We start from the raw sequence: 19,838 nt of genomic DNA, 5'->3' as shown, positions 1-19,838 counted from the left end.
AGCTATTTTCTCTTAAATGTAAATGAACCTACTGTTCATATGGAAAAAGAACAGCAGATATTTGAGCAGCATTATCATGCACATTTTAAGGTTATGCATTGGCTGTGGCCCTGTAATCCTGATCTAAATGTCAAAGTGTCATTGTGCACAGCACCATCCCTCACAAAACCAGTTGCACTCTCTTATTTTTCTAAGATCTAATTTTGCAGGTTTAATAATTTTACAGCATATATTTTTATCCCAACACCTGATTCTTAATGATTTATTTAAAACTGGACACCACCAAGTAAAGGGAATTCTACGGTTTCATTCCCATATACTTAATTTATCCCAATCATATAATTTCCCATTAATACCAAGCATTCTCTTGCCATTAATATAATCTCCAGTAAATGATGTTTGCCAACTTAGATCATACTTTGGACGTCCCCTGGGAGGGTACAAATTTTTCCCTTTCTCATTTTATATCCCATGTAACCATTTACCTAGATGGTGGGAAGAGGATGGGGACTTCTTTTATTAATTTCTTTGGTAAAGGCAATTGCTCATGATTAATCGTAACCGATGTCTTTGAAACATCCGTTGGCATAATTAATTGACTCAAAAGGGACAATTTGGAATTGTTCAATCTTCCCGGATCTTTGGTGGGACTGTCTAATTTTATGACAACAACTGTTTGTCATTTTCTGCATCCTTTGGAAACTTAGGAAACTGCCACGCTGACCAAAACATCAAAAGAGTAAATAAAAGCAGTACCACTATGCCAAGGCAGAGATCCTTACAGCGAAAGCAAGTGCTTGTAGCCGTGGTCCTGCCAGCAGCTCTCCCTCCGGCGGCCTTGCCAACTCGGAGAGGGCAGCCCAAGCTATTCCTTTCAGGACTCTGCCATGGCGTGGACCGCGCCAGCTGGCCTCTTTTACCCATTTCTTTCCCTTACTTCCAACTTCTAGAGTTTTTTTTCTCTGCTGATAACTCATACCTTTTAAAATTTAAACCAAGTTAGCTTCTTCCAACTCTCCTTTCCACCAGTTACCTTGCCCCTACCACACGCACAATCCATCAGCACTTAAAAAAAAAGGCACAGGGATAGGATGGAGCCTTTGAATGCTTCAATTATTTTCAATTAAGAAAATTGTTATTATCAATTATTACTAATTTATATTACTATCAATTGTTTTCTCCCTGTCATCTTTTAAATTAAACGAAATGAAATTTGAGGGTGTTTTCTTTTCCTGGTTGAATTTATAGAGAATATCTGTGATCACCAGTGCTAGTGTTTATGAAAAGGAGTAGTGAGAGATCATGATGGAAAGAGGCCAGATCAGTTTGTATATGACCTGGGACCAAATTACAAAAAGCTTTCATTTCTAGGTTAAAGAGTTTGGATCAGTCATCAGTACCTGTCACCCACTTTCTTTTATTCAACAGTGGAGCAGTGGCTCTCAACTATGAGGTTGAGGGGAATAAACTTAAACAACAAATCTAGATTTTCTGTACCAGTGTCCATGCTGGTGCTAACTGTTGCATTTCCTCAAGGACTTCTCAGACCTCAAACTTTTTGGTCCTTTAAAAAAAATTATTGAACACTTACAATAGTGCTTTCTACATGCCAGTCACTGTTCCAAGTGCTTTAAAGTATTAACCTGTTTAATCTTTATAAACAGTGCATGCAATAGATGTTGTTACTGTCCCTGTTTTACTGATGAGAAAACAAGGGCACAGAGAGATTAGGGAACTTGCTCTAGATCCTACAGCTAGAAATTAGGTGGTAGAGACAATAAAAACCCAGCAATCTAGCTCTGGAGTCCATGCTCTCAATCTCAGTCTATGCCACACTGGCCAGTGCTTGTGAAAGCAGAATGCTGGAACTCTCTGCATCTGAATCACCAGGGATACTTAAAAGTGCAAATTTTGGCCCACCTCTGACTTACCATATCAGAATTTTTTTTCAGGGGGTGGGTTTTATAATTTTTATATTATAAAATCTTGCAGGTGATTCTGATATGTATCCTTTGTTAAGAACTTCTGTTTTAGGACCTATTACTGTCACTGCTTTCACTTCTGATCCCAGCTTTCTTTGACTGTAAGATTAATGCTTTCTGAAAGATACCTAATTAATACAGAACCTAAAATTAATACTGTTATACTTCAGTTTGCCTTTTAAGACATTGCTCCCTGAAATTAAGATGAAATCTTTTCTAGAACAATACTTGACCAAACAATGAAAATTAAATTTTCATTATTTCCTACTAATGCATTATATCTCAAAAATGCACTTTAAAACTAAATGGAAACTGAAATCTTCTTGTTTATTTATGATGAGAATGATGAAAGCTCTACTAGGCTCTGGAAAGTATATCCCATGTACTATGAAAAGAGAACTCTTCTGGATTAAGGTCTGTATGGTATCATACCTCCATTCTAATGTAAGGTCTGTATGGTATCAAACCTCCATTCTTAATTGGAATTGCAGCTGGCAATAAAGCTGAGCTTCCAATGTGAGCAAGTGTTCAGTTTGGCTATTTTGCTAGCCCAAGATTCTGAGAGAAAATTTATTCACTGAGATAGGTAAATCAGATTATTGCAGATTATGGTTAAAATTTTAAGGACATAAAAAGAAATTTAAGGGACATATATTTTTTTTCTCTTTGTAGTTTGCCTTGTCAAGACCAATCTTTCCTAAAATGTACTTTAGGGACCTTTTATAGTCCCCCCTATTTCTTTGTGTGAAACCAAGATCAAAATTGCTTTGGAAAGAAAAAGATCAAGATGTATAGTGAAGGCTGAAGGAATGTCCAGTCTCTAAGGATTATGCAAGGAGAAATATAAATTAAGTGGGACCCCTTTTTTCTCCCCTTCCAGAAAGTTGGGGAATCATTGATATGAAAGAGTCAGCTAGAATATCTTCCTGTGTTCCTTTCCCACCCTGCCATGCTACCTATACACACAGATGACATTTAAGACTACTTTGAGTCTCTGCCTAGAACGTTAAAAATTATTTTTCAGGGCCGGCCCGTGGCTCACTCGGGAGAGTGTGGTGCTGATAACACCAAGGCCCCGGGTTCGGGTCCCACATAGGGATGGCCAGTTCGCTCACTGGCTGAGCATGGTGCTGACAACACCAAGTCAAGGGTTAAGATCCCCTTACCGGTCATCTTTAAAAAAAAAAAAAAAAAAATTATTTTTCATTTTCAACCCAACATTTTTCCCTTTTTTCCAACAAAAAATAATTCTCTTAGATATCTATGTTTAAGTTTTTCCTTGAAGTGTTTCCTAGTATCCTGTTTCTTAGGAAATTGTTGACTCAGTTGGCTATAGCCACAGACCCTCTTTTCTGCCCCCCTGTGGATTGCTTTTGTAGCATATCTGGCAGATGCGATTTAATCTATAGGAAATTCATTTTCTATCTGTAATCTTGAGTAAAGTGAATTTTCTTTTTTTTTAAAAGATGACCAGTAAGGGGATCTTAACCCTTGATTTGGTGTTGTCAGCGCCATGCTCAGCCAGTGAGCGAACCGGCCATCCCTATATGGGATCCGTGCCCGGGGCCTTGGTGTTATCAGCACCGCACTCTCCCGAGTGAGCCACGGGCCGGCCCAAAGTGAATTTTCTAAAATGAAACATACTGTAAACATTATGTTTGACAAACTTTCAAATGGTTAAACTGTTTATGCATTTAGTGCTTGATCTTTTCTCTTAATAAGACCTTTTTTTTTTTTTTTTTTGGATTGCCATACTCAGCAAATGACAATTGATAACAAGTTTCAGGGGTCCTAACTTATTTCCCTAAATCACACATGCCCAGTCTCTGAAAAAGCTCCCTATTATAGCTGATAGCTGAAAAAATTTCAAACTTTGATTAGCTCAAGTTATTGAATGTAGTAATGTGAAGTACAGGGTCAAAGACTTCTAGTCCTATACCTGTCCAAAACATGTAACCAAGATTTTATCAATGAGCTTTCTCTAGGGAAAAATATCCTGATCTGGTTTAGAAACACTTTTCCCTGAAATTCGCATCAAGAAAGAATAATGATTTGGAAGTTACTATCTTATCCTTGGGAAAGTATTTGCAAGAAACTATTTTGACCAAGAAACTCAAAATTAATTCTCGCTTTTAAAAAGAGAGGCACATATAACCTTAGGTTGAACCTTACAAAATTACTGTTTGACCCACAGAAATGACAACTTTGTATGGTTCAACCTAATACGTTTTTGTGTGAATAAAAAGTGAGACCAAGGTCAGTTGGGCAGGTTTGGCAGGCTTCCTGCAGAGGTTGATATGAGAACCATATCTTAAAGCAAAACTTGGGTTTGTACTTAAGATTTCAAGCTGAGGTCTCGTGACCTTGCCAGCCCTATCAGGTTTGTATTAATTGTCAAAATTTTCCTCTTGTCAAAATGTAAACCTTGGCTCACTCTTGAGCCATCTGTTGTACAGTAATAGTTTTGATTTGTTCTTCCTCTAGCTGACATGCTTACTAATGGTGCAGATGCAAGCTTTATATTTCCTCTTATTGGTCTGCAGTTTTATTTCATACATTAGTGGCATATATAATGTGTTCATATTAGCTGTTTATATTAACAATTTCTAGTTTGGGGATAAGTAATGTATTTTGCGTGTGTTTTCACTATGAGAAACCCTGCATCATAGACCTTTTAATAGACTTTTTAAATGATTACATGCTATTTAATTTTACTACCTCTAATTTATTTTTTTTATTTTCAGGATATGTCACTATGTCTGTCTATATATCTTAATGATTTCATATTTCCTAATTGCTGTTGTTTTCTGATCAACAATTAATATAACTATTAGAAAACATTAGTTCCAAGTGTTGTAAATTTAGATAAATACTTTGAAAGGCCTACTTCTAATTACTGCTTTGGCCCTGTTATTTTTGAGGTTTGACATGCTCTTCAATTTGTTTGGCAGCTTGAAAAATGGTAAGGTAAATGAGGTAGAGTGATAGAAGAAAACAAGCTCTCTAAGATAGGAGCATAGGTTAGAGAAAATTTAATACAACACTATTTTTGAAATAAGGATAGATGCTGTTTTTATTTTTGATCTGGTTTTATCAGTTTTCTGTGTTGGAAAACCAATCTGATCTCTGGAATCCGGTGAGTATGGGCCAAATGTAAACTGTTAAGAGGCCAGTGTTATTAATATTGACCTGATATGCAAAACTTTTAGCTTCATAGAGGTCCATGTTGATCCAAGTGAAAGCTGCTCAGTGTCACAAGTACAGCCTATTGCAGACTGAGCTTCCTTCCTAAGGGACATCATTAGATATTAAATACATTCCTTTCTATCAAAGGTAAAGGGCTCCAACCTTGAGCCAGAGTTTCGCAATACAGGAGAAGCTGTTTTCTGTAGCATAGTAGGGACTAGTATTTGTAGATGGTCTCCTAATGAACAAGACTGGTTAAAGCAGGGCATCATTTTATACGTAAACACACACACATATCTTTATTTTATTTCATTTAATTATATAAATGTGCATTCATTTGTCCATTTTTTATGTGAGGTCAGTGTATTTTCTTTGAGTCCAAATCCACTATTTAGAGTTCTGTGTTGCCTTTTTTGTGGAAGTTACATCCATAGTTCATCAACCATAATTTTTAGTATCAGTAACAGTTACTTTAAATTAGAATAAGAACTTAAGATACTTGTTAAGCCAACTTCAGACTGTTATAATTTTTATGGTGGTTTTGCAATGAGAGAAAATTTTTTAATTTATTCACTTTATCAAGTCTTGTTCTCTTTCTTTTCATACTGTATTTTATCAGTTCATGTCATAATTTATTAAATTACACAATTATACTAACAAATATGATTGGCAAAACTGGTTTTGGAAAAAAACCCACGACACCTAGTTGTGAATGTTCAGTGTGCTATATGGGCACCAAGGAGTGAGTTCTGTAGGGGGAGTTGGAAGAGTTATTTAATCTAGCAAGTCAGTTTCTATGCTACATGGATGTGTAGAATCAACATTTGATAACTCTTAGTAGGACCTTAATTGTTTGGTTACAATTACCATCATAACCTTCAGCTAAGCAAAATGTAGTCCTATTCTTTTGGTAAGTCAACTTTTGCTTTCTTAAAAAGAGAAAAAACAGATAATTTTGGATGCTATGTTATGCACTAATATTTTGTCCATTTTTAACAAAGTGCTTGGAAAAGGGAATTGGGAGAACTATATGAAAACAGCATATTTTCTCATGTGCAGTATTGCATAACATTGGAAAACTGATGCTTTATTTTCACAGTGGAATGTTTTGGTTTTTCCCCCCATGTTTCTTTAACTTCTTCTGGGAATAGGAGTAACAATGTGTTGATTATAATATTTATCCACATAGTTTCATCCCTGAAGATACCATATGGTATCTAAGCCCTATAAAGGCTTTTCAGGAGTCCATTTGAAGATGTCTTAAAATTAGTGATATAGTTTTAAATGACAATGCCAAAAGATATATTTATCTTTATGGCAACATCCTTTTTCTAACTTTAAAATTTTTTTTTTTTTTATAAAAGATGACCGGTAAGGGGATCTTAACCCTTGACTTGGTGTTGTCAGCACCACGCCCAGCCAGTGAGCGAACCGGCCATCCCCATATGGGATCCGAACCCGGGGCCTTGGTGTTATCAGCACCGCACTCTCCCGAGTGAGCCACCGGGCCGGCCCACTTTAAAAATTTTTTTAAAGTAGTTTCACTTTTGTTGCATTTGGTTATTTTAATTGACCTAATAGAAAGTAAGGAATTTAGTTCAAATTCATCAAATTGAACCTCTGCTTTTCCAGGATTGGATTTCCTTCACTAGTTCATTAATAAGTATTTAAGTAAAGTGATAGGAGATGGGGAGAGTATCTCAAGAAGGCTTAATAATATGGTTTTTGTATGCTGTTAAAAAAATAAGAAAGCTGTCCCTGATTATTTTAACCCCTATTGAGATTTCTTTTGACCGAATATCTTTAGTACTGTTTCACAAATTTATAATATAACTAGTAATTAAATTTGGGTTTAGGCTTCGAGTGACAGAGCATACAAAATAATAGTGATTTAGACAAATTAGAATTTTATTTCTCTTGGTGTGCTGACAACACCAAGCCAAGGGTTGAGATCCCCTTACCGGTCATCTTTTAAAAAAAAAACCCAGAAAACGAAAAAAACTCCCATGCTGCCGTGCTAGAATTCTAACTGAACTTCGCTCATCTCCTTCCCTCCCCCCACATTTTAAAAGATGTTTTTCAAGGAATGTTGCCTTGAATTACACAAAGCACAAGCAATTACTGGAAATGTTTTCTACACAGTTCTGTTCATGTATATCAGTTTCAATTTGTATTTGTTTTTCACATTCTAGATTTTTTCTTAGCTTTGCTGATAATTGCATTTCATAATCACATTGACGTTGAATTAAGTTGCACTGAATTTTTATCGTTCTCAGCTGTATCAAGTCCATCTTTTTGATTCGTCCTTTTATATAGCAAGTTTATTGAATGAATGATGAAACAATGAACACAGACAGAAACAAGAAAGCAAAATGGGTTAAACTTAGGTTCAGTTTTATCTTGGTTTAACCATGCTCCCTTAAATGGAAATGCTAGTGTCCTTTTTTTTTTTTTTGTCCTTTTTGAGACCGGCCGCACCGCGCTCAGCCAGTGAGCGCTGTGAACGCACCAGTCATCCCTATATAGGATCCGAACCCGCAGTGCTCCCGCCGCACTCTCCTGACTGCGCCACGGGCTCGGCCCTCCTTTTTTTTTTTTTGTCCTTTTTGAGACCGGCCGCACCGCGCTCAGCCAGTGAGCGCTGTGAACGCACCAGTCATCCCTATATAGGATCCGAACCCGCAGTGCTCCCGCCGCACTCTCCTGACTGCGCCACGGGCTCGGCCCTCCTTTTTTTTTTTTTCTTTTGTATGTGTGACAGTTTTTATGTTTTTGCTGGGAAGAAGAGTTATTGAAAACAATAGTTCATATTAAAGTCATAGTTGTTTACAATCAGCTTTAGAATACCTACTGATACATACACATTTTCCAAAATACTTGGGCCGGACCCGTGGCTCACTTGGGAGAGTGCGGCGCTACACTGTGCGGAGGGTTGTGATCCCCTTACCGGTAAGAAAAAAAAATATATTTATATATATATATATATATATGACTGCTTAGTGGATAGATAACTTCAGTATCTTGTGACATTATCTAATCTAGCCTCCATCATTTTACAGGACTGGAAACTGAGACCCAGAAAGTATAGTCTTGTCCAAATCATACAGCTATTTAGTGGCAGAGTTAGAATTGAAACCCCTAGTCCTGACTGTTTGACTAATACTCTTTATAATATACTGTAGCGTATATGTTATCAGGACAAGGAGTATTCCAAGAATACTGTATAATGCCTGGTAATGGTAGACACTCAGTAAATGTGTATTGCCACTAAGCCAGCTATTATATATAACAGATTGTTCTTTGTCCATTTTAGGATCACCTGCTGTTACCAGCTACCACCCATAACAAGACCACAAGACCAAAAATGTCAATTGTATTACCAGCAATAAACATAAATGGTAAGTTGAAATTTTGGTTTATGAATGACATGAGATTCCTCTTTTTAACCAAGATTCTCTGGATTAAAGGACATTTAAAATGTTGGGTAAGTATATGTCTATGTATTATTTCTGAAATATTTTCCCACTGTTTTCCCACAAAATATTACTTTTAAATTGTTATTCTTTTTTAAAAAAATTACAGTATGTTTAAAAGGAAAAAAGTAGTCTTTTATTTATAAAATTGGAAAAGCTATCATCTTGACTGCTCTGTAGACTTTCTGTCTGGGGTCTTTCTAGTCACACATGTAGTGTAAGAAGTCTCTGCTGTGTTCTGACAGTAAGTTTGTAAATCAGGTTTTTGGAACTCAAAGCAGTTTTCTGTGTAACCTAAATGTTGATACGATTCTAGTCTAAGCCACAGAAGCCTATTTATGTTTAATTCATGATACTGATGAGTTTGATATTGATAGTATTACTGTTGCATTTTGTTAGTACTAGAACTGGATATTAAACAAAATAGAAATAATATTATAATACTTTTAGGCTATCCAAAGATGTTAAGACATAGTGTACCTGCGGGGTCTAGAAGGAAAAATAAGACATACACAGTAATCACTGTACTCCAAAGAGAAAGTCTAAGTAACATAGAAAGTACTAAAGAAATCTAGTAAAGGAGAGATTGCTTCCAAATGGGTCCTTAATGGAGAAGAGAAATAACTTACACCCAGTACCAACTGTGTGTTATAAATGAGCACAGTTTCAAATATTGACTAATTGCTTTCTCTGACACATCGTATTCTGCTCATTGAAAATAGGAGAGTTGGCCGTCCTCCTCAAGTTTATTTATCTGGCATAATAGAACTACTGTTAAATTTTCTGTCTAGTGGTGAGAACTTTATATGAGGAAGATGAAAATGAAAAGCCCTTTGAACTAACCTGCAGTTGAACCCGTCCATATTCTCACTGCTGATTATAATTAACCCCTCAAATATAATTATAAAACAAAACACCAGATTTTGGGGGGCGATTCTAAGTGAATTCTAACAAAATTTAGTCTTTAGGAAACCAGTATTATTCATTGTACATTTTAAGATCATAGAGAACTACAGAATTTTATGAGCTATGCACAGATAATTAGAAATGCTTATGAGTCAACTTTATAGACATAAAACATAAATTTTTTTTTTTTCTGTTAAAGCATAACAAATTATGATATTTACTGTGAGCTATGCACAGATAATTAGAAATGCTTATGAGTCAACTTTATAGACATAAAACATAAATGTTTTTTTTTTCTGTTAAAGCATAACAAATTATGATATTTACTGAGTCTTAAAAGATGTTCAGAACAAATTTAAGGAAAAAAACTATAACATTGAGAAGAACATTTCTTTCTTCAGTAAAAGAATACTTACTTCTAAGGTTATTCATAGAATAATACTACTACCACCTGAAGAAGGACAGGATATTCCAAAGTATATTATATTACACTCCAAAGAATATATTTAGGAAGTCTTACTTATTCTCATTCCATGGGTATATAGGTTTCTCTGCTTAAACTGTAATTTAACTTTGGTCTGCCGATGCTCAGAAAGGCTATTTTCTATGCTTCCTCAAGGCAGAATTCTCTTATTTTTGCTCTTCTGATATTGGGTTCTTATGCAAGAGAATGCTTGGTTTTATTTTATACCAATAAGCCATCCATTTATATTAAGCCAAAAACAATAATATGCTGTTTGACTCTTTATCTTGGCCAGGGGACTAATTTTTGAAGATGAGCCATTCATGGATTTGGAAATACAATTATTAGAACACCATTTCCTTTTTAATCTGTTTCAGAATCCTTGCAAATAAGTTTCTTTTATAAAAATTTTCCTTTTTCAGATATAATAAACCATTAGAAAAATTAAGATTCAAATTCAAGAAATATTGACTGAGTATATGCCATGTGTTAAGTACCATACTGTATATACTCAGCCTCTTTTCTGAGTAGTCCCTTCACTTTCTTGGTCTAACTGAGGATAATTCTCAAATTACAGCCTGATTTTTCTTCCCCATCTCATGTACCGCAGAGCCTGTGGGGCTGGGGAAGGGTGGTATCCTTTATCCTCACTAAAACTTCAAATTATCTCACCTCCCTTCTCCTTCAGTCCCCCTAAAATCTTTCAAGTATATAACATCAGACTTTATTCCTCTTATCTTTTTTTTTTTTACTGTCATCTACCCCACATTTACCCATGACTGTCCACGACTACTTCTGTCATCTCTCTGTATAACTTCCACATATAGGATTCATCTGTACTCTAGCCTTTTTTTTTTTAAATCTAATTTTATTCTGTACCACCTCTGACTCCCTTCCACATGGTCATAATCTAGACCTCATCTTCATCACTAATGGCCCTCCCTTTGAAATCTCCTCTCTGTTACTTACTCTCTTTAATATCCACAGTCTAGCTACTCTCTTACCTCACAAATCTCCAGTCTTTTGACCTTACCATTTTTTCCGTGTCCACTACATCCTTAATGGCCATACATTCCTCCTTACCTAATCTAGATTCCATGTTCCTGTGGTATTACCGCTCTCTTGCAAACATGCCTTACCTCCTGGCTCCTTTCTTCTTAGGTCCCTCTTGCTGGAAAAGCCCACCCTAATTAAACCCATCTATCCTCTTTATGCCTGCTCCCAAGAAGCTGAAAATTGCAAGAAAATATCATTCAGCCAGGACAAGTAGATTCACTTCAAATTTATGACCATTAATTTCAAAGGGGCATTTAATACCCCTGGTCATTGCTAGTATATTCACTTTCCTTCTCTCTGAAATAAGAATTTCTTACCTTCTCTTCTCAAATCTCCAACATCCTTTCACCCCACCCCCTCAGCTGAACACATCAAATGCTGCATTGAGAAAATAGATGTAATCATACAAGAGCTACCTCATATTTCCACTGCCACCAGCCCAGCTGCATCTATACCCACAAACTCTGCCTTCCCTTTTGTTGCACCGAAAGGAAAGTCCTCCATTGGATTCTCAATCCCAGCTTTGCTACTTACTTATGTATCACTGGGCAAGTTAATTAGCTTTACAGTACCTCAGCTTCCTCGTCTATAAAAGGAAATATTAGTAACACTTTCCATTTAGGGTTGGTGTGAGAATTAAATGAATAAAAATGCTTTAAATAGTGTCTGCCAATTTTTTGGTTAACTGATGTGTTACCACCTTGTGATCGTTGTCATTGTCATTGTCATCATCCTCACTACCATCATTTGAAGTAACTCCTTCCCTTTGGACCCTAAATCCTAGCATCTCTCACTATTTCAAAGACTTTGCCCCTGCATTTACACCTTTTCTCTTCTACATGATCTATTTCTTCATCACTACTGGATCATTCCTATCAGCATACAAGATGTCTTAGTATTACCTTTGAAATAGGGAGACTCCCTTGACTCCACATCCTATTTCTGTGCTACCCTTCATAACAAAACTCTTGAGTTACTTGTACTCACTGCCTCTTCTTCCTTATATCATATTCTCTCCTCTGTCTACTTTTACCAAGCTGTTGCTCCTTCACTCTGTTTAAATGCTCTTGAAAAAGGGTCATCAATGACCAATATTTTGCCAAGGTCAAAGGTCACATCTCCATCTTCTCTGACCTCTCAATAGTATTTGACACAGCTTGACTATTCCCTCTATTTTTTCGTCACCCAATTCATATTTTTAAAAATTTCAAATCCATAGAAAAGTTAAAAGATGAGTACAGTGAATATCTAGTGACTCTTTAACTAGATTTCAATTAACATTGTTCTCTATTTGCTTTATCTCTGTCTATCCATCTACATTCATATGCTGTTTATTTTTTAAACATTTGAGAGTGAGTTGCAGACATCCTTATGCTTTACCCTTAAATATTTGAAAATGCATGTCCTACAAAAAGAAGATACATAACCAGAATAAAGTGACCAAACTTAAAAACAATTTTTTAAAAATTGATACAATACATTTTAATATATAGCCCATATTCAAATTTCCCCATTTGTCCCCAAAATGTTCTTTATATCTTTTTCTTTTTAAAATCAGGATCCAAAGAGCATACATTACATCCATTTGTCACACCTTTCATTTCCTTTAATCTAAAACAGCTCCCCTGCCCTTTTTCTCTTTCATGACATTTACATTTTTAAAAATCAGACCTACTGAGGTATAATGTACATACAATAAAATTCACTAATTTTATGTATACAATTTAATGAGTTTTGACAAATTTAAACCAGTGAAGCCACCAATTCAGTCATAATATAAATGTTTTCACTAGTTCAAAAAGTTTCTTCGTGCCCCTTTCTGGTCTGTTCCCTCCTATACACTTTTGATATTCCCTTTTTCTTGGAATAGTTTATTTCCTAGGCTTTCATGATACAATGGCTTGTTAGTTTTCCTCCTATATCTCCTCAGTCAGCTTAGCCAGCTTCTCCTCTGCTGTGAGAACAAGAATACTGTTTGTTATGTTTGCCACTTACCACCATATCCTCAAGACAATGCCTGGCATAGGAAGCATTGCAAGATGAGGCACTTTCATTTTTGTTAGCTTGTGTAATTCTCAGCTGCCAGCTAAGTATTATCGTCATTTTATAGATTAAGACATTAAGGCTCAAATAAATTGTACCATGTATACAACCACTACATAGCAGAGCCAGAATTTAAATACATTGTATAAAATATCTTCTGATTAATTACTATATTGTGATTTCAGTATTAAAGACAGATGTGCAAATATTGAAAATATTTGGGACTCCAAAATTTAAGATGGATTTTTATACCACTTTATCCCTACGGATAAAGGTTATACACATTCATTGAGGGCGGTTTGATGCAATGTTAATACAGTGTCTTGAAGTTGATAGGTCCTTGTTTGTTAAATGAAAGAATAGGTTAGGTAAATGTTATTTGGCCATTACTTTGTGGTCACTTGAAAAGATTTTATTATTTTAATTCTTTATATGATTAGTAACAGCAAGCACCGTCTAATCTTTTCAAATGTAAAATAATTCACATGCATCCTAGGTTATCTTTCTGCTACATTCATTGAGATTTGGAGTTCTCAGTGAAGAATGAAATGAAATTAACTTTCTTTTTAATGATTGTTGTAGAAAGGAAAACATGCAAAAAGTTGACCTGTGGGAAACTATAATCCAATAGGACTACAAGACCCAGCAATAGATTTCTTTGGCATATTAGACATATGAACTTGACAAGCTGTATTATACTTATGTAATTTATAATCTGAAGAGTATAAGTTGTGTAGGCACAGAAAGCTTAGGCACCTGCTTATTGAAAAAGCAGAGACATTGTGAGGATATCCCTAATATCAGAGTTTATCTTGAGCAATATAAGAGTTTGAGAAGATTGAATAAAATATATTTTCTGTCATTTCTGAGTTCAAAGTTGCATGTAACTTGGAAAGAAAAATGAGTTGTGGGTGATTCCTCTCTCTGAATTAAGTGGAGCATGTAGAATTTTGGAGAGAGAGATAAAGGACAAAAGTGGTGACAGAAAGTCAGATTTTATTCAGCAAGTAACTTATGTAGTACGCTGGGTGGGGATATTTGGGGAGATGAATTTGATTTTCCAATTTGAGCAAAGTGGATTACATTTCCAGATCAATGTCTAGTCTTAAACTATAATATGTAATGATTATACTTCGTGGTTTTGAGCTGTGTGGAAAAAGTTTAAGTAAAAAATAGTTAAAGAGAGTAGGATACGGACATGAAATTAATGCCATTTGGAATCTACCAGTCACTTCATTCTGTGTTCTCTATTTTTACTTTTGAAATTTATTGATCTTCATTTTGTATTCTCTTTATTATTTAAATTACTTTGTCTCATAAGAGAGTTGAAAACAGGTTAGTGAAGCTGCAGGAAAGAGAGTCTTTCTCTGAGGAAGTCTTCACACCAAAGATTATGGAAGTAAAATAAAATGCCTTTTAAAAGGCTTTTTAAAAAATGGTTGCATGATTGGCAGAGCAGTGAATGATGGATTAGAAGCTATTGCTATTTTTTAAAAAAGGATTCCGGAAGTTCTACTTGTAGTACTATCAATCAACATTTCCTGCTTTTAAATTATCTCCAATCATGTTGTGGTAAAACTACTCATTTCCTTTCTTTAACTCTTTATAAATAATTCAACAAAATAGAATGTGGAAGAGGTTTCTTTGTGTTTTTTTTTTTTTAATGGTAACTACTTTGTAGACATCTTTCATCAGGGAGTGACCCTGTGAACACAGCCATCAGCAGATATGTTCCATAATCTGACCAACATTTTCATTGATTTGTTTTTACTATTTTCCTTCCCCTCATTTACCTGCCAGTCTAGTACATGAGTAATAAAATAAACAATACTTTTACTCTAATCCTACCATATCATTATTAAGAGCCTAAGCAGAAGAACAAATGACTATCAAGCTAAACTATGATTATATTTAATCTCAAAGTAATTTCCATGGAGAGAAAATCTAGAAAAACATACCGGCAATGGTATGCAAATGCCACTATCAGCACATGAAACATTTTTAGTCAGAAAGGGCGTAACAGAATGGCAGGAAGCAAACTAAGCAAATAAATGTGTTGGTTTTAATAATAGGAGAATGTTGTTATAACTGCCTTTGATGACCATAGTTTTGTGGAAATGGCTGTCCCCCAAATAAATATATTTGGAAACTATTCTATATGTTCTGTTCAAGCAGGCTGGTTGCCTAAGCAGGCTAAGAGTTGTGCCTTTTACTCTTATAAATTCATTTCTCCTTAAAGGGCTACAGGTTGTCTATTTTTTAAAAAATGTATTTGCAACTTTGCATTTTCATTGCACTTTAGTCCATTTCAATGTTATATTTTTGCATCCAAACAGTTGAGTGAATGGAGTCTCTCTTAAAACCATGTTTTAATTTCTTTTCAATTTGAAAGTAGTCATTTTATTTAACTAAGCAGATTGCAAAAACAATCATGGCAGACTCCTTAGTTCATCCTTCTAATAAGCCTCTTGATCTGGTCTTCCCTGTTGCCAGCCTCTTCACCTTCCACAAAATGAGTGGTCTTCTTCTTCATCCCACCCCGTGGAGAAAATAATTTGAAGGACCACAGGAAGTTATTTGCTTCTTTGAAGCGCTTTCCAACAGTATAGATCTCATGAATCAGATCCTCCATGCAGATGATGCTGTATTTACCAAGAGATCAAACAATCAAAGTGTTATCTGTCAAAGCAATTCACTTCTTATTGATTTTGTCATAACCACGCTTGCAGATTAGTTCATTTATTGACTTCGGGTTTGGGTACCCCCAAGCAATATATGGTTCCACAATCCTCAGCATGTTAGTTGAAGCCTTATTGAGCTTCACAAAGGTGCCAATGAAGATCTGGCAAAGGCAAAGAAGCTGCAGCGCCTTTTGGACCTTTGGGCTCACACCATTGATACCTCTGATCCTGATGACAAATGTCAATTTGGGCTCTGCAGGTACACAGAAGTTGCCAGCTTTTCTTGTCATCATAGCCATATGAATCTCAGTTCTGTACATCTGCTTATATTCCTTGTGATAGGGCTTAGGTTTTTCATAGATAAGTTTCCTCCTTGCCTTTCAAAGCATCTTTAGGGCAAACTTTTTCCTCAGGCGCTTGACCTTCAGCTTTGTGAAATTCCTCGCTTTTTCTTAAGGGTTTCAGACACAGCAGGAACCTTCTTTTTCTTTTGTTTGACATCCTCCATGGTTCCAGCTGGAAAAGAGCTTTAATTTTTTTAATGGATAATTATAGTTTTCCAACCTTTGACTCATTACTAAAGTCAGTAGTAAAATTCTCACACTGAGAGTTTCTACTGAGAATAGGAGGAAAATTCACAGTATTCACCTGAAAAAAGAAATTTTTTTTCTCAAAATATATACACAGATCCATTAATTATGTATGACTGGTAAAGTAAGATGATAAGAGTTAACATTTCCTATACTAACTACGTAAGTAATACCTTTGTAAAGACCTAAATTTACATTTTGAACCCCTGGACTGATCTGGTATTTTTCTACTAAGAAGATAATCACCTAAGGGAGGCAGAGTTATGACTCAGATTATCTTTAGAATTTGGATAAATTTTGGCTTGATTCCTCAGATCCCTTGCTAAGCTCACTGTCCTCCATTGATGCTAAGATACCAGTGAGGTCTAGAACAACAGTGATAGTTTAGATAAGTTCTAAACCAGAAACAATATGCTGATTAATTTTTTAAAAGAGAGATCAGTCAGTACTAGGTAGTATAAACTCCTGATGCCTATGGCATAGAATCAAAAATTAGAAGAATATGATGATAATAGAATCTTGATAACTAGCATCAGTTGGTACCTTGGAAGATAAAACTTGAACCAGACTGTAAAGGAAACTTAGAATGTAAGTGTAAGGATAAGGAGAGTATAGGTATTTATGTAAGGATTGCATTCAGCTGTAAGTGACAAAAACATAACTAAGCTTTGGCTTAAATAAATTGGGTATTTTCTTTTTTAATATATTGAGAAGTTCACAGGAAAGAACCACAATGAATGAATTCAGTTGCTGGTATTGATTCAATAACTTAACTTTGCTAAGGCCAAGATTGATGAAATTCCCTTGGCCCTTCTAAGATGATCACAAAGTGACTGCTGCAGTTCAAGCCATTATGTCTGTTTTCCAGGCAGGAGAAAGGAGGAAGGAATGGTGTCTATCAAGAAAGCAAACATTTTCCAGAAATTTCTAGCAGACTTTGCTTATGTCTCATTGATAATAAACTGTGTCAAATATAGAGGCCTAGCTTCAAGGAAAGCTCACAAACATAATAATTTAACTAGGCATAGTGTGATTTGAAAATAATTTAGAGTTTGGGGCCGGCCCGTGGCTCACTCGGTAGAGTGCGGTGCTGATAACACCAAGGCCACGGGTTCGGATCCTGTATAGGGATGGCCGGTTTGCTCACTGGGTGAGCGTGGTGTTGACAACACCAAGCCAAGGGTTAAGATCCCCTTACCGGTCATCTTTTTTTTAAAAAAAAAAAGAAAATAATTTAGAGTTCTTTTAGTAAGGAAGTAATGGATATTGGGTGGACAAATTAGCAGTTACTGCTTGCGACAGCACTCCATCATATGCTTGTTGGGATTGAACAAGGTGTCTGGGAGGAGACAGTAAAGAGAGAATTCATGTTGAAAAAGAGACGAGAGAGAAATGTTTATTGCATGAGATGGCAGCCAGATGATTTAGGTCATTAATGAGTTAAAGAAGTGACTTTAAGCTATCAAACATAAAAATAACATGATGAAAACTCTAAGAGACTATTAATCTGGCTGAGGACTATAAATAGAAAAAAGTGAGGAAAGGATAAGTTAGGAGGAAGGGCAGGGTAAATTGAATTGCTGCAGAGAAGATAAGGTAGGAGACATTGCATAAGATTGGGGCAAGGTGATTAAAGGCCTGAAATGGAAAGAAAGGAAAAATTTCAAAGAAATTCCAAAGGAAAAATCTATAGCAGTTGGCAAATGATGGTTTATGAAGGAGAGAGAAGTAAAAGCTGATTCCATGATTTTTGAGACCAAAACACTGACAGACTGTCATTCAAAGAAGTAGATAAAATGGGAAGGACTGGTGTTAGATTTAGGCATCTTGAATTTGAGATGACATTGCTGGACATTTTTGTGTGACTCTTGTAACAGAATACCACTAAGTAATTCTTGACTGATAAATTCGGTTTTCTCTTTCTTTTTCCTTTTGCTTTCCTTTCTGTTAGATACCACCAGCCCCCTCATAAATTAGTGTCCCTTTCTCTTGTATCGTATCCTTCTTATTCACCACCTCGATGTTTTTACAAGATGCATAACTTATAGAGGTGGGGGTGGGCAGCAATAAATATAGAGCAGGGATCTAAAGAGAAAAGGAAGAAAGCTGAGCTCCCTCTCTTTCTTTGTTTTCCCTTTTGTTGTTTTGTTTTGTTTTTTCTTTCCTTCACCTTGGACATGATTGGGGTTACTGAGATTAACCTCCTGTCTGTACTGTTGCAGTAGGATCATAACTGGTCTCCCTAATTTATTATTTTTCCATCTTAATACCTACAGTCCATCCTGAATATTGCTACCAAGATGAGCCATCCTTACATACTGCTTTTATTGTTATTGTCCTTTTTAAGATCCAGCAGTGGATTTTCATTGTCTGTGGGATGAAATCCAAATGCCTTAGCCTGGCATGAAAGGCCCAGTCTGTTCCCAAACTACCTTTTCAACTCAGTTCTAGTCAGATTGCTCTACTTATGGTCCCTTGAATCTATATTCATTAGTTCACTCAAAAATACTTATTCACTGAGAACTTACTGTATGCCAAACACTAGAGATATCAACGTTGAATAAGGTATACATGGTTCCCCCTTTCCAGGAGCTTTTAAGTAGAAGAGCCAGAAGAAAATAAACAATAATAACAACCCAAACAAAATAATTGCAGCATGTGATAATTTGGGGAGAAATATGGTGCCTTGATGAAATATAATGGCTGGAGTGAGGGATAGAAAGGCCCTCTTTGATTAGATGGTAAGGAGATCACAGTTAAACCAAGACCTGAAGAATGAGAAGAAGCAACTGTTAAGAGTCAAGAGGCAGAAGATTCCAAGCAGAGGGAGCAGCAAAGCAGAGGCCCTGAGGCAGGAAAGAATGTGTTAGTTTTAGGAACTATCAAAAGACCTGTGAGGCCAGAGTAGGAGTCGGGGAGGGAGAGGTGGCAAATACATACGATAAGGTTGGGGATGTAGGTAGGGGCCAGGTCAGGGAGTTATAGGCCATGGTAAAGAGTTTAGATTTATCAGTATAGTGGGAAGGTGCTGAAGAGGGTAGGAAAGTGACTTGATCTGATTTATATTTAAAAAGATCACTCTGGCTACCTTTGCACATGCGGTATCCACGTCCTGGATTGCCTGCCCTCTTCCCTCCATGCTGCCTGTCTCCTTCCCATCCTTCAAGATCCAGCTGAAATTGTACCACCTCTGTAAAATTTTCCTGTCTTCTGTAGGTCCTAAAGTAATCTTTCCTCTAGTAAACATTCTTAGTATAATCACCTCTCATTTATGACTTTATCTTACACTACTCAAAGCTAATCACCTTGAGGGTAGGGATTCTGTCCTGTATTTTTTGTATTTATCTCCTTCTCATCCCATGCCTAAAGAAGTGCTGTGATACTTAATTTTCAATATATACTGATTTTAGTGTTGGAATTTTTTTGTCTTTTTATGATTCACATGCCTCCCTCATTTC

At 36.0% G+C, this 19,838-nt stretch overlaps 1 protein-coding gene and 1 pseudogene across 1 annotated transcript in view; one reads left to right on the top strand and one right to left on the bottom strand.

Moving 5' to 3' along the window:
• The window catches only part of ATF6 (activating transcription factor 6), a 204,719-nt gene that overhangs the window by 144,133 nt on the left and 40,748 nt on the right, over nucleotides 1-19,838 (top strand). The gene's annotated exons all lie outside the window — the stretch shown is intronic.
• Nucleotides 15,487-16,298, bottom strand: LOC103591148 (annotated as a pseudogene).

This window comes from Galeopterus variegatus, unplaced genomic scaffold, assembly GCF_000696425.1.
Source record: "Galeopterus variegatus unplaced genomic scaffold, G_variegatus-3.0.2 Scaffold933, whole genome shotgun sequence".
Taxonomy (NCBI): domain Eukaryota; kingdom Metazoa; phylum Chordata; class Mammalia; order Dermoptera; family Cynocephalidae; genus Galeopterus; species Galeopterus variegatus.
The sequence above is the reverse complement of the archived record's forward strand: the minus strand, read 5'-3'. Positions and strand labels throughout refer to the sequence as shown.